This window comes from Carcharodon carcharias, chromosome 23, assembly GCF_017639515.1.
Source record: "Carcharodon carcharias isolate sCarCar2 chromosome 23, sCarCar2.pri, whole genome shotgun sequence".
Taxonomy (NCBI): domain Eukaryota; kingdom Metazoa; phylum Chordata; class Chondrichthyes; order Lamniformes; family Lamnidae; genus Carcharodon; species Carcharodon carcharias.
Window position 1 is genome coordinate 40,473,806 of NC_054489.1, and position 14,176 is coordinate 40,487,981.

Genomic DNA, 14,176 nt, shown 5'->3' on the forward strand with positions numbered 1-14,176 from the left:
CTGAACATTCCCTGTTTGAGGCACCAAAGTTTAATTCATTTTTTTCTGGTATTTTCTAACTAGATATCTTATTCCACTGCACTTTGGGGCGAGGTGCCCAAAGGAAGCAATCATATCACACGCTGCAAATTAAAATACAGTAGACTCCACAATGCCATTCTTAGAAGCGGCTTCCTTCATATTCCCTCATGTACCAATCTGTCTGCAAAGTTCTAAAGAATTATTGCTGTTTCTGCTGACTGAGGTTCCTCTTTGGAAGCCTGAAGATCAAGAGCGCTCTGAAAAGTAAGGTGAGCATGATACTGTTACCAGTTAAAGATAACCTCTGAATTAAATTAAAACATCAGAATCGCTCATCTAGCACACTCCGTGCTCTATTCCAATAAAACAATCCATAGCTGAAAGATAACTCCAGACTTGATAACGTCAGTGCAACCTTCAGTCATCTGGTGTAACTAGCTGGAAACAATATATCTTCTGCTGCTCACATGACAATAGCAGCTAATACATTGTAATTTGAATATAATTCCATTGCATTCCAAATTTACCACAGATAAAACACCATGCCCGGAATCAAACCAGCAGCTATTAGCTCATTTAACATCATGGGAATCAATTGCAACTGAAAAAAATTATACCACTAGAAATAATTAAGTGCAAGGTCCAGTTGTAAAGGAGTGATGTGCAGGTTCTAAACAAGCTAGTTCTGAAAAGGGGCCAGTGACTAGTGCACTCGATTGACAATGAACCATTACGCTTGAGTGACCTTGAACTGTATAAAGTTAGGAATTTTTTTTAAACTTGCAGATCACCCTGCCCTGAAAATAATCCTTCTCCCCAATTATAATTTTCTTACCGACTGAAGGTAATGGTGAAATTTTATTACATAGGTCCCTGCAGCAGCTTTTTTAGACAAATTTCCAGCAAACCGCTGAGTTAATATGTGGTTTATTCTTGCCAAAGGACTCCTAACACATTGATGTTCAGTGCAGAATTAATATACAATGTCAACCTTGAGGTTTTAAAAATTAAGGGCTGGATTTTCATGGGAAAGGTCAGGAAACACCAGTCTCCTTTCAAAAGGCCCCCGCCTGGTATATTTTCGTTCTGGGTAGGTGGGTGCAGAATGGATTTGGGCCTGCGATGGAGGAGGGCGGATGGCGAGGCCAGCAGGAAGCCCACCTGTTTACTGGGACATCAGCCCAGTTGTAATGATGAATGTCAGACCCGCAAACCATCACTGTCCCCCCATCACATGCTCTGTCATATCCCCCATGCATCTCCATAACCACTCTCCCAGTATTCACTATGTACAGAGACAATGAGCCATTGTCAAGTCTGACCAATCCTGAAACTGACACAATAAGCAGAGTCTTTGCAAAGATCTATTGAAAAATTCAGCTCAGCTTACTTCTTAAAAGCGTCAATCAACTACAGCCATAGTATAAATGTCAGGTGCTTTTATTCACTTTAATACTCAATCTTGTGTAAATGCAGTGAAAAAAAACTTTTCAAAGAAACAGCAAGATATTACAAGGTAATAGTGAAGTCAAACAAAGCTTTAACTCCCCTCTGCAGCTGTATGAATATTGCTTGCTGAGATCCAAGTACATTAGTCATTCTTGGAGCTCAGCCCGGCATTCATAATGAGGAGGTCCAGCAACTGTATCAACAAAAACAGGCTAAAGAGATGGCATCTTTATGAATGTTTGGTTAAGCTCCCAGGATGGCTAATGCACTTAGATCTCAGCAAGCAATGTTTAGACAGCTGCAGAAGGGAGGGAAAGCTTGGCTTGACAATCATTTCTATTACTTTGTAACAATCTCATGTTTCTTTGAAGAGTTTTTTTCAAATGTTTATTTACATAAGATTGAAAGGTCTGAGGTGGATAAAAGCTCCTGACATTGATGATATAATGGCTGCAATTGATTGACAGCCAAATAACTATTTTTCTATTTTGGTTGTTGATTCAGGACAGGGATTCCCCCATAGTTCTCTCAGCAAGGCCTTGAACCATGACTACTTACAGAAGGGGTCTGACTCCACTAAAATTGCATGGGGGGTGGGGGGGGAGAAGGGTGTGAGGGGGGTTGAGCTGCCCACCTTAACAATAGAGCTAGCAAGGGCGGGAGTGCTGCGTGTGGGCTGACTATTGGCAGCCTTATCCCATGTCAACAAGATTTGCCAGAAGTGAGGTCAGGGACTGAAATGCTGGAATTGGTTCCCACCTGCCATTTTTAAAAGAGCTCCGGAGTCCTCACAACTTGGCAAAAATTCGGCCTAAGACTTTCTTCCTTCCCCGCTCCCTAAAGATGTACACAAATAAAGCAGAAAATATGCACACTATGGATGACTCATTCAAAATATTCAAACACCTGTGAGGAAGCCAAAATAAGGTTCTTCGGTGTCTACGAATTCCAAGTCAATCTACAGTTTTTTGCACAAGTTTTTTTTCCCCCTCAAAACTAATTTATAAATCTAAAAATGAAAAAAGCACACATCACACCTTGAAAAAAAATGTTTTCTTCTTTATTTATGAACTCATCTGAACATCAGATATACCTGATAATTGTTGGTTAGCAAGAACCGTTTGTACATTTGATATTGATGGCAAGAACCAAAACAGCGACGGCATGTGTAGGAAACTGTTGGAAAACAAGTCAGGTCAAAAGCAGTGTGATGTCAGCCAGGTCCAGAGACAGCATGGGTCAACGGTCAACCAAAAACCTCTGGATATAACAAAGCGAGAGTTTGGTTAAACCCTCAATAGAATGAAGAGCAGGACAAAATATGACAAAGGATTTAAAAAAATGTCATACCATCCCCTGATAACCTGCTGGGTAAAGGCTACATCAAACCGGAACAAACTTGTTCTGAACAGAATGAGTTTGACGAGGGATTAAAAACTTTCAGACTGAAAGTAGGACACACTGAAAAAATCCTAGCATTTCTCCAAGCTCTGTTCTCTTCTGTCACACAGTCCAACTCTCTGGAACACAGTTGCTCTCTGTAGGAGGAAAACAAACATTAAATATGCATCAATAGAACTGAATAAAAGATAAAGCTGAAATGGTTAAAGACTTTATAGCTAAAGAAAAGTCTACTTGAGCACACAGCACAGCTCTCAAAGGGAAAAAGGAGATAAATCATCCTTGCTATCACCAAAAATTGGTTGATACAATACACAAGGAGGCTGTCATTTGGTCTGTTAGCCATTATAACAGCCACAGGGATAATGTGCCCAACATACTACTAGGTGAATATGGACAGCATCTTCTACCCGACTGTCCCTTTAGAACTTCAGAAAAGATATACTGACCATGGAAGGGATAGAGTCTGGGCACACCAGAATGATACCTGGGAGTAAAGGGGTTAAATTATGAGAGCATGTTATATAAACTGGGCTTGTATTCCTTTGATTTTAGAAGGTTGAGAGATGATATAATCAAAAGTGATATAGGGATTAATTGGAGTAGACAAAGAAACTTTCTGTGGGAGAGGAATGCAGAACAGGAGGACATATCTTAAAATTAGAGTTGGACCGTTGAGGAGGCAAATCAGGAAATACTTTTCTCAACCAAAAGGTAGTGGAAATCTGGCACTTGCACCCTTCAAATGACTGTGGATGCTTATTCAATTGAAATTTTCAAGTCAGGGATTGAGAGATTTTTGCTGAGCAAGGTTCTCAAATAATATCAAAGAAAGTCAGGTCAAAGCTCAGAGATCAGCCATGATCTAATTAAATAGTGGAACGAACTCAACAGGCTGACCATCCCATTCCTGTTCTCACCAAAATAACTGCTGAATTCTACTGATAATGGAAATTTGTTAAGTTTGAATGAAAATGCTGCCGGATGACTCTATGGTGCACAAATCCTTTAACTGACCTGAAAACCTAATCTACAAGACTCTGCTGTAACCTTCGGCACTAAAGGCAAAAGCTCTCAAGGAAACACACCAAACTCTTGGTCATTACTCTTTACTTCAAAGTGCTGTAAATCATTTTCAGGCTTAAATGTTCTTTCAACAAAATAACCAGGTGACTTTTTTTGGTATCACTTTTATCAAGCATTTTCGTTCTTAATTACCATGTGAACAAAAACTTTACAATTAATAAGGCCATAAACAGAATGCTGCTTTTGAAAAGGAGGATCAAAATGTTATGAAAAATACAATTAACTATCATTGTAAATTCTCAATTTAAGATAAAATTTGAAATTATCTAAACAAAGCAATTTGTTCCATAAACAAAACAGAACTGAACTGAAGCATTACATTTTTTTGCAACGGTTTAAATTTAGTATTATGGACATGGATAAACTATGCCACACAAAGTGAATGCTCCTTCTATATCATTCATTAAATATCATTGATGACTGTGTCTCATGCATTTTTCAAACCTAAAGTCTTACTTGTTTAAAATACACAAGTGTCCAGATACAGCATTCAAGTCAGAATTAAGAGATTTGGGGTTTGCACTAATGCTAAACTAGAACAGTAAAATTGACCCAGGGCCCCACCTAACTCCAGCAAAGTGGAAGGAGAGTTAGAGGAGGTAAGTCTCCCACCCCTTAACATCACATGGAATATTCTCATTGTAACAATAATGAGATGACAAGTTAGTCATCTAGAGAGCTAACTATCTGTGCTCTGTACATCCAATGACAGAAGAATCCAAAGAAATAACTTGCCTTTGCTGGTGAATAACTTAAGCTGTGTGAATCGAAGGCATTTATTACACAATGAGTAATTCAGGCAATGGTCAAAGGTGCAATAGGAAAACATCTAGAAACTGAAAATATAATGAAGAGTAGTCAGCATGGCTTTCAAAAGGGAAAATCATGTTTGATCAGCCTTACCAAAATCTTCGAGGTAGTAACAGAAAGTGTGGATAAGGGTAAAACAGCAGACAGAATAAATATACTTGGATTTCCAAAAGCCTTCGATAAGGTACACAGTGGACACATGACAATGGTCAGAACATGAGGAATCAAGGTACAAGTCGCAAAATGGATACAAGCTGGCCACAAAATGAGAGAGTAGGGGGTTAAAGGTTGTTACTCAGACTGCCCAAAAGGTGGGAAATTATGTTTCAGAAACACTAGCTGGGACCACTGATCTGGATTTGAGAACTGAAAATACAATTTCAAAATTTGTGAATTACACCAGATTACAGGTTTGGAGTTAACATTGGAGGGCTGCAGGAAAACATTAATAAACTTGCAAAATGGGTATGTAATTAGCAAATAAACTTCAATATAGCTAAGTGCCAGTTGGTACATTTTGCTTATAATACAGAGGAGACTACATACTCTTTGGAAAATAAGTGTATTAAAGTGGTAGAGGAACAGATGCATAGATTACCACAAGTAATGGTCCAGGTTAATAAAGCAAAGCACTGGTCAATTTCTTGAGGGATAAAACTGAAAACACAAAAATTATGTTCTTATAGAACCTTAAGATGAGCCACAATTGAAGTATTTTGTACAGGTCTGATCTGTATATTATAAAGGATATAGGGTACTGGGGAAAGTACAAAAATATTTACTAGAATGATACCAGAACTGAAAGGTTAGAACTATCAGAAAAGATTGAATAGGCTGGGGCTATTTTCTCTAGACAAGAAAAGATTGAGGGGTGACATGATAAGAGGTCTTCAAGATTATGGAAGGGTTTGATAGGACAGACACAATGTTTCCACTTGGAGGAGAGACCATGACTAGCACAGAGTCAATTAAGGGGAAATTAGATAAATACCTGAGGGAGAAAGGAATAGGAGGATACATTGATTGGGCTAGATGAAGTGTGGAAGGAGGTTCATGTGGCACAGAATATTCCAAACCAACATTTACTGCTCATCTGCATTCATTGTGATTTGACTGTGGGCTACATACATGCTTAAATTCACCTTTCACTGAACTAGGTTAGAGCTTCAAAGCAGTACAACTTTCCAAACGTGTGTAAAAGGTGGAAAACAGCTGCGATCCTTCTCAGAATCCTTATAGTGCAGTAGGCCATTCAGTCCATCGAATATGCACTGGCTCTCAAAGAACATTCTATCTACTCCCACTCTCCTGCCGTAATAAAGAACAAAGATAAAGAACAAAGAAAAGTATAGCACAGGAACAGGCCCTTCGGCCCTCCAAGCCTGCGCCGATCATACTGCCTGTCAACTAAAACATTTTGCACTTCTGGGGTCCGTATCCCTCTATTCCCAACCTATTCATTTATTTGTCAAGCTGCTGCTTAAACACTACTATCGTACCTGCTTCCACCACCTCCTCTGGCAGCGAATTCCAGACACTTACTACTCTGCATAAAAAACTTGCCCCCCCACATCTCCTCTATAGTTTTCTTCTCTCATCTTAAATCTATGTCCCCTAGTATTTGACTCTTCCACCCTGGGAAAAAGCTTCTATCTGCTCTGTCCATGCCACTCATAATTTTGTAAACTTCTATCAAGTCTCCCCTCAATCTCTGTCACTCTAGTGAGAACAATCAGAGTTTCTCTAATCTCTCCTCATAGCTAATAACCTCTAGACCAGGCAGCATCCTGGTAAACCTCCTCTGCACCCTCTCCAACACCTCCATATCCTTCTGGTAATGCGGTGACCAGAATTGCACGCAATATTCCAAGTCTGGCCTAACCAAAGTTCTATACAGCTGCAGCATGACTTCCCAGCTTTTATACTCAATACCCCTGCCAATGAAGGCAAGCATGTCATATGCCTCCCTGACTACCTTATTCACCTGCGTTGCCACTTTCAGTGACTTGCGGACCTGTACATCCAGATCCCTCTGCCTGTCAATGCACTTAAGGGTTCTGCCATTTACTGTATAATTCCTGCCTGTATTAGACCTTCCAAAATGCATTACCTCGCATTTGTCCGGATTAAACTCCATCTGCCATTTCTCCGCCCAAGTCTCCAACCGAACTATATCCTGTCGTACCCTTTGACAATCCTCTTCACTATCTGCAACTCCTCCAACCTTAGTGTCGTCTGCAAACTTACTTATTAGCCCAGTTACATTGTCCTCCAAATCATTTATGTATACTACAAACAGCAAAGGTCCCAGCACTGATCCCTGCAGAACTCCACTAGTCATAGCTCTCCAATCTGAAAAGCACCCTTCCACTGCTACCTTCTATGACCAAGCCAATTCTGTATCCATCTTGCCAGCTCACCTCTGATCCCGTGCGACTTTACCCTCTGTGCCAGTCTGCCATGAGGGACCTTGTCAAAGGCCTTACTGAAATCCATGTATATAACATTCACTGCCCTTCCATCATCGATCATCTTTGTCACTTCCTCAAAAAACGCGATAAAGTTAGTGAGACATGACCTCCCGTTCACAAAACCATGCTGCCTCTCACTAATACGCCCATTTGCTTCCAAATGGTAGTAAATCCTGTCACGAAGAATCTTCTCCAATAATTTCCCTACCACTGACGTAAGGCTCACCAGCCTGCAATTTCCTGGATTATCCCTGCTATCCTCCTTAAACAATGGAACAACATTGGCCATTCCCCAGTCCTCTGGGACCTCACCCGTAGCCAGTGAGGATACAAAGATTTCTGTCAAGGCCCCAGCAATCTCCTTCCTTACCTCCCTCAGTACTCTGGGGTAGATCCCATCTGGCCCTGGGGACTTGTCCACCTTAATATTCTTCAAGACGCCTAACACCCCCTCTTTTTTGATCTCAACATGATCCAGGCTATCTACGCACTCTTCCCTAGACAAATCGACCGCCAAGTCCTTCTCTTTGGTGAATACTGATGAGAAGTATTCATTTTGTATCTCTCCCATTTCTTCTGGCTCCACATAAAGATTCCCATCTCCGTCCCTGAATGGGCCTACCCTTTCCCGGGCTACCCTCTTGCTTTTTACATATGTATAAAAGGCCTTGGGATTTTCCTTAATCCTGGTTGCCAGTGACTTTTCATGCACTCCTGATTCCTTGCTTAAGTTTCTTCCTACTTTCTTTATATTGTCCACGGGCTTCATCTGTTCCCAGCCTTCTAGCCCTTATGAATGCTTCCCTTTTTTTTTTACTAATCTCACAATATCCTTCGTTATCCAAGGTTCCTGAAACTTGTCATGCTTATCCTTCATCCTAGTAGGAACATGCTGGTCCTGAATTCTTATCAACTGACGTTTGAAAGCCCCCCCACATGTCAGTTGTTGATTTGCCCTCAAACATCCACCTCCAGTCTAGATTCCTCAGTTCCTGCCTAATATTGTTATAATTAGCCTTCACCCAATTAAGCACTTAACCCAAGGACTCCTGTTGTCCTTATCCACCAGTACCTCAAAACTTACTGAATTATGGTCACTTCTCCTGAAATGCTCCCCTACTGAAACTTCCACCACCTGGCAGGGTTCATTCCCTAATACCAGGTCCAGTATGGCCCCTTCCCTAGTTGGACTATTTACATATTGTCTCAGGGAGCCCTCCTAGATGCACCTTACAAATTCTGCACCATCCAAACCTCTAGCACTAAGTGATTCCCAGTCAACATAGGGAAAGTTAAAATCACCCACCACAACAACCCTATTGCTTTTACATCTTTCCAAAATCTGACTACATAACTGTTCCTCAATCTCCCGCTGGCAATTGGGAGGCCTATAGTAAACCCCCAACATTGTGGCTGCACCCTTCCTAATCCGGAGCACTGCCCATATTGCCTCGCTGCATGAGCCCACCGAGGTGTCCTCCTGTCCTACAGCTGTGGTATTGCCCTTAACCAGCAGTGCAACTCCCCCACCTCTTCTAAATCCCTCTCTATCCTGCTTGAAACATCTAAATTCTGCACATTCTCTCTCTTCAGATAGCAATCCAATTCCCTTTTGAATACCTCAATCGAACCTGTCTCCACCACCCTCTCAGAAGTTTGTTCCAGGCTCCAAACACCTTTTGGGTGAAAACATTTTTCCTCTCACCACTTTTGGTCCTCTTGCCAATTATTTTGAATCTGTGCCCTCTAGTTCTTGGTGTCTTGAGTGGGAACAGTTTCTCACTATTTACCTTGCCCATACCCCTCAGGATCTTGAATATCTCAATTAAGTCTCCGCTCAGCCTTCCTTTCTCCAAGGAAAACAGTCCTAACCTCTCCAATCTATCCTCATAGCTGCAGTCCTTCATCCTTGGAAACATTCTTATGAATCTATGTCCTCTCTCCAAAGCCTTCACATCCTTAAGTATGGCACCCAGAACTAGACACAGTACTCCAGATGAGGCCTAACTAGTGTCTTATACAAGTTCAACATGACCTCTTTACACTTGTACTCAATGCCCCTATTAATGAAGCCCAAGATGCTATATGCTTTATTAACTGCTCCCTCAACATGCCGCATCTTCAATGACTTATGTACATATATGAGGTCCCTCTGTTCCTGCACCTTCTTTAGAGTTTCTCCTTTTATTTTATACTGTCTCCCCATATTCTTCCTGCCAAAATGATTCACCTCACACTTCTCTGCATTGAGCTTCATCTGCCTCTTGTCTGCCCAATCCACCAACATGTCTATGTCCTTTGGTTCAAGACTACCCTCTTCACAGCTGACGTTTCCAATCTTTGTATCATCTGTAAATTTTGAAATGCTGTCCTGAACACTGCAGTCTAGGTCATTAATATATATCAGGAAGAGAAAGGTTCCCAACACTGACCCAAGGAACTCCACTACAAACCTTCCTCCGATCCGAAAAACAACCATTAATCACTACTGTTTCCTGTCACTCTAAATGCCTACTTTTCCTTGCATTTCATGAGCTAGAATTTTGCTCTCATATTGTGAGGCACTGTATCAAACACCTTTTGAAAATCCATGTACATCACAGCAATAGTATTGCCCTTTTCAACCTTCTGTGTTACCTCCTGAAAAGACTCCAGCAAGTTAGTTAACCATGATTTTTCATTAATGAATCCATGTTGGCTTTCCTTAATTATCCTGCACTTATCTAAGTGACTAATGATTTTGTCCCAAACTACAGTTTCCAGAAGTTTCCCTACCACTGAAGTCAGTTTGACTGGTCTGTAGTTGCCAGCTTTATCCTTGCGCTCCTTTTTGAACAAGGGTGTAACATTTGCAATTCTCTATTCACATAAACATAGAAAATAGGAGTAGACCACTTGGCCCTTCAAGCCTGCTCCACCATTCATTATGATCATGGTTGATCATCTAACTCAATAACCTGCTCCCGCTTTCTTCCCATATCCTTTGATCCCTTTTGCCCCAAGATATACATGTAACTCCTTCTTAAAAACATGCAATGTTTTGGCCTCAACTACTTTCTGTGGTAGCAAATTCCACAGGCTCACCACTCTCTGGGTGAAGAAATTTCTCATCGCAGTCCTAAATGGTCTACCCTGTATCCTCACACTGTGACTCCTGGTTCTGGGCTCCCACACCATCGGGAACATCCTTCCTGCACCTACCCTGTCTAGTCCTTAGAATTTTATAGGTTTCTATTCCTCCGGCATTACCCCGTGTCTAAGGAAGATTGGAAGATTATCACTAGTGCCTCTGCAATTTCCACTCTCACTTCTCTCAGTACCCTTGGATGCATCTCATGCCGTTCTGGTACCTTATCAATTTTAAATAGATAGCTTTTCTAACATCTCCTTCTCACTTGTAACTTCTTCTAGTGTACCAGTTACCTCCTCTCTCACCTCAGTGTGGGTAGCAACTTTTTCCTTTGTAAAGACAGATGCAAAGTGCTTGTTTAATACCTCTACTACTTCTCCTTCCTCCATGCACAAGTCCCCTTTTTTATCCCTAATCAGCTCTATTCTTTCTTTTGCCACCCTTTTATTATTTATACACTTGCAGAAGGCCTTGGGATTCCCTTTCATATTACCTGTCACTCTCTCTTCATGCTCTTTCCTTGCTTTTCTTATTAGATTTTTCACTTCCACTATGGTCCTTCTATATTCAGCCTGATTCGCCATTGCATTTTCTACCTGACATCTGTAGTATCTGCACTTCTTCCTTTTCATCTTCAGCTCTGTCATCCACGGTGCTCTTGATTTATTTGTCTGACCTTTCCCTTCAATGGAATATACTTTGACATTGCCTGCAATACCTTTTCTTTGAAAGCGGCCTATTGTTCAGTCACCGTCTTTTCTGCCAACATTTGATTCTAACTCAGATGCATTCCCATCCCATCGAAATTGGCTTTCCCCCAATTAATTATTCCTGCTGATTGTTTCTTTTCCATGGCAAACCTAAACCTTATGATAAAATGGTTACATTCCTCTAAATGCTCTCTCACTGGTATTTGATCCACTTGGGCCAACCCAATCCCCAGAACAAGGTCCAATCGTGCCTGCCCTCTCATTGGACCGGAAACATACCGCTGCAGAAAGTGAGCTTGAACATGTTCCAGGAATTCTCTCCCCTCTTGTCCCTTTGTGCTATTCCTATCCCAGTCTATATTTGGATACCTGAAGTCCCCCATTATAATTACTCTGCCCTGAACTGGTGCTAATGCCTCAAAGAGAGATTAGTTATAAATAAAGGTATTAAAGTTGCGGTATATTTATGGGATGGAAGTGAAGGACCTTTAACCAAATCAAAGTTCAATAATATTCAAAATGATTCACAGCAAGTACAAAATGTCCTTCTCGGAGGTATATGAAACAGATCAGCATTGAAATCATATTACCTGCAAAGTAACATGTAAATATTTTTGCTAACTTATATTTAGAACGCTACTGTGGTTGAATTTTCCACAAAAAAAGTCTCTCTTGGTGTTGCAGCAAAACCTGCATATAAATTCACTCTCAAAGATCGATTAAATTGGGAAAAGCTCCCAAGTCAATCTGTGTAACACTGCCCGGCCTTGAACTCCTGCCAAGACTTTAGAGAACTCCCTCACTTGTCAAAACAGTACATTAAGCGTTGTATTAAAATATAGAACTCATTTATTTCAAGGCTCTGCTGAGTGCTAATGTGATTTATATACTACAAGGCAGTTGAGATGGCCAGCGGAATGCTACACAAGACACTGTATTAAATCAGGCTACGGAAATCCCTGCCTCTATATTTGTATAGAACTTGAGCTCAAAAGTGTTGGGTCATGGAATTAAGTAGCACAGATCAGCTGCTAACTTTTGTTATGTTCAGGAGACTGGTTGGGGGTGGGAGAGAATGTGAGAGGGTGAGTGGGAAGGAGAGAATGTGAGAATGTATGGGGGAAGGGGGAGAGAGAATAATTTATGGTGAGAGGTGGCCATTCAGCCCATCAAGTCCATGCCAGCTCTCTGCAGAGCAACCTAGTCAGTCCCATTCACCCATTTGATCCCTGTAGCAAGTTTATTTCCTTCAAGTGCCCTTCGAAATGATGGACTGTTTCCGCTTCGAAAGTGGGCAGTGTTCCAGGTCATTCCCACTTCCTGCATAAAAAAGCTCTTCCTCACATTCACCCTGCATCTCTTGCTCCAAATCTTAAACCCATGTCCCTAGTCCTCCTACTATCAGCTAATGGAAGAGTTTTTCCCTTTCTACTGTACCTAAGCCTGGCATTAACTTGCACATCTCTATCAAATCTCCCTCAGTCTCATTTGTTCCAAGAAGAACCACCCCAGCCTTTCCAACTTAACCTCATAACTAAAATTTGCCCATCTTTGGGATCATTCTGAAAACTCTGCTCTGCACCTCAAGGAGGTTCGCATTTTTCAATTTGCCTGCCTATTCTGCTAGCCTATGTCCTGTTGTAAGCAATTTATATCATCCTCAATGTTTGTCACTCCTCCAAGTTTGGTATCATTGGCAAATTTTGAAATTTTACTCTATAAAATCAGTCATTTTTGTACAGCAAAAAAATCAGTGGTCCTAACATTGACCCTTGGGGAACACCACTGTTTACCATTCTCCGGTCTGAAACACAAACGTCTACCTCGAGTTGCTGCTTTCTGTCGGTATGCCAATTTTTTATCTAACTGGATACTAACCCCCTTATTCTGCAAGCCTCAATTTTGTTAACCAGCCTTTTTATGTGGTACTTTGTCAAACGCTTTTTTAAAATCCATATAGACAACATCCACCACTTTTCCTTCATTAACCTTATGTTACTTCAAAAAAAATCAATTGGATTAGTCAAACACGATCTGCCTTTTACAAATCCGTGATGGTCCTGCTTAATTAAGTCAAACCTTTCCAAGTGCCTTTTCATTTTATTCCAGGATTATGGATTCCAAAACCTTATCTACCACTGTTGTTATGTTAACCAGCCTGTAGTTGTTCATTACTGTCTTTCTTGGCTAAAGGCGTCACATTTGTCACGGCCCGATCCTGTGGCATCTCCCTCATATCTAGGCAAGAATGACAGGTTAAGGCAAGGCCTCGGCTACCTCCACCACTATTACTTCCTTTAGCGCCTGGGATGCAAGCCATCCCGACCAGGTGACCTATTTGCCCTATGCATTGCTGGACTTTTCAGTGCTACCTCCTTTTCTATTTTCACACTGTCCATTGCCTCTATCATCTTCACTTCTGCCAATATTTTGTCCGGTTCCTCTTCTGTAAACACAGATACAGAGCTCATTAAGTAAGCTAACCTTGTCCTGTGCAAACATCAACATCTTTGTCCTAAATAGAACCCGCTTCATGTCTATTTACATGCTGGTAGAAGCGTTTTAGGTCCCTTTTATATTGACTGCTATTCTAGAGAGTGAACACTACAAAATAACGTTTCTATGGTGGAACAGCACAGAATTCTGAAAACGACAGTTTAATTGGTTTCTGGCCGATTAAACTTGATTACTGACAAAATTAGATTTCACTAAAAAAAAGCATTTCTTCAGGGGACCTCTGAACAAAAAGGCTAGTATTAAACAACAGACTGATGAACAGGTGAAAGTGACCATTTTAAACACAGAAAAGTTTCACAATGAAAAATGCTGTGAACAAATAGCATAATTTAGGAAACCTATAAAAGACTTATCTGCTTTTTATAGGCTGGCATTAAGTGAACAGGCGGTAAATTGGGACCGAGTAAGCAGTTGGAGGCCGGCTTAGGGAAAGATAGAGCAGGCAGGACGTGGGACTGGGCAAATTGAATCACAAGAGATGAGTACGCAGCACCAGTAAGTGAACTGCTTTATAGGTGTCCTCTTTTAATGCCAGTACAAAACGAAGGTGAAGTTTATGGGGGAACTATCAGATCACGTTT

General features: G+C 41.1%; 1 protein-coding gene across 2 annotated transcripts in view; it reads right to left on the reverse strand.

The window, feature by feature from the left end:
* Positions 1-2,508: 2,508 nt before the first annotated feature.
* LOC121269007 (26S proteasome non-ATPase regulatory subunit 11) overlaps positions 2,509-14,176 on the reverse strand; it is a 100,302-nt gene continuing 88,634 nt past the window's right edge. Inside the window, exon 14 of one of the 2 annotated variants that reach the window (XM_041173356.1) lies at positions 2,509-3,008. The gene's annotated coding sequence lies outside the window, so the exon portion shown is untranslated. Of the gene's footprint in view, positions 3,009-4,692; positions 4,794-14,176 lie in introns of those variants that run through there. The other variant, XM_041173357.1, reaches the window with a different exon arrangement.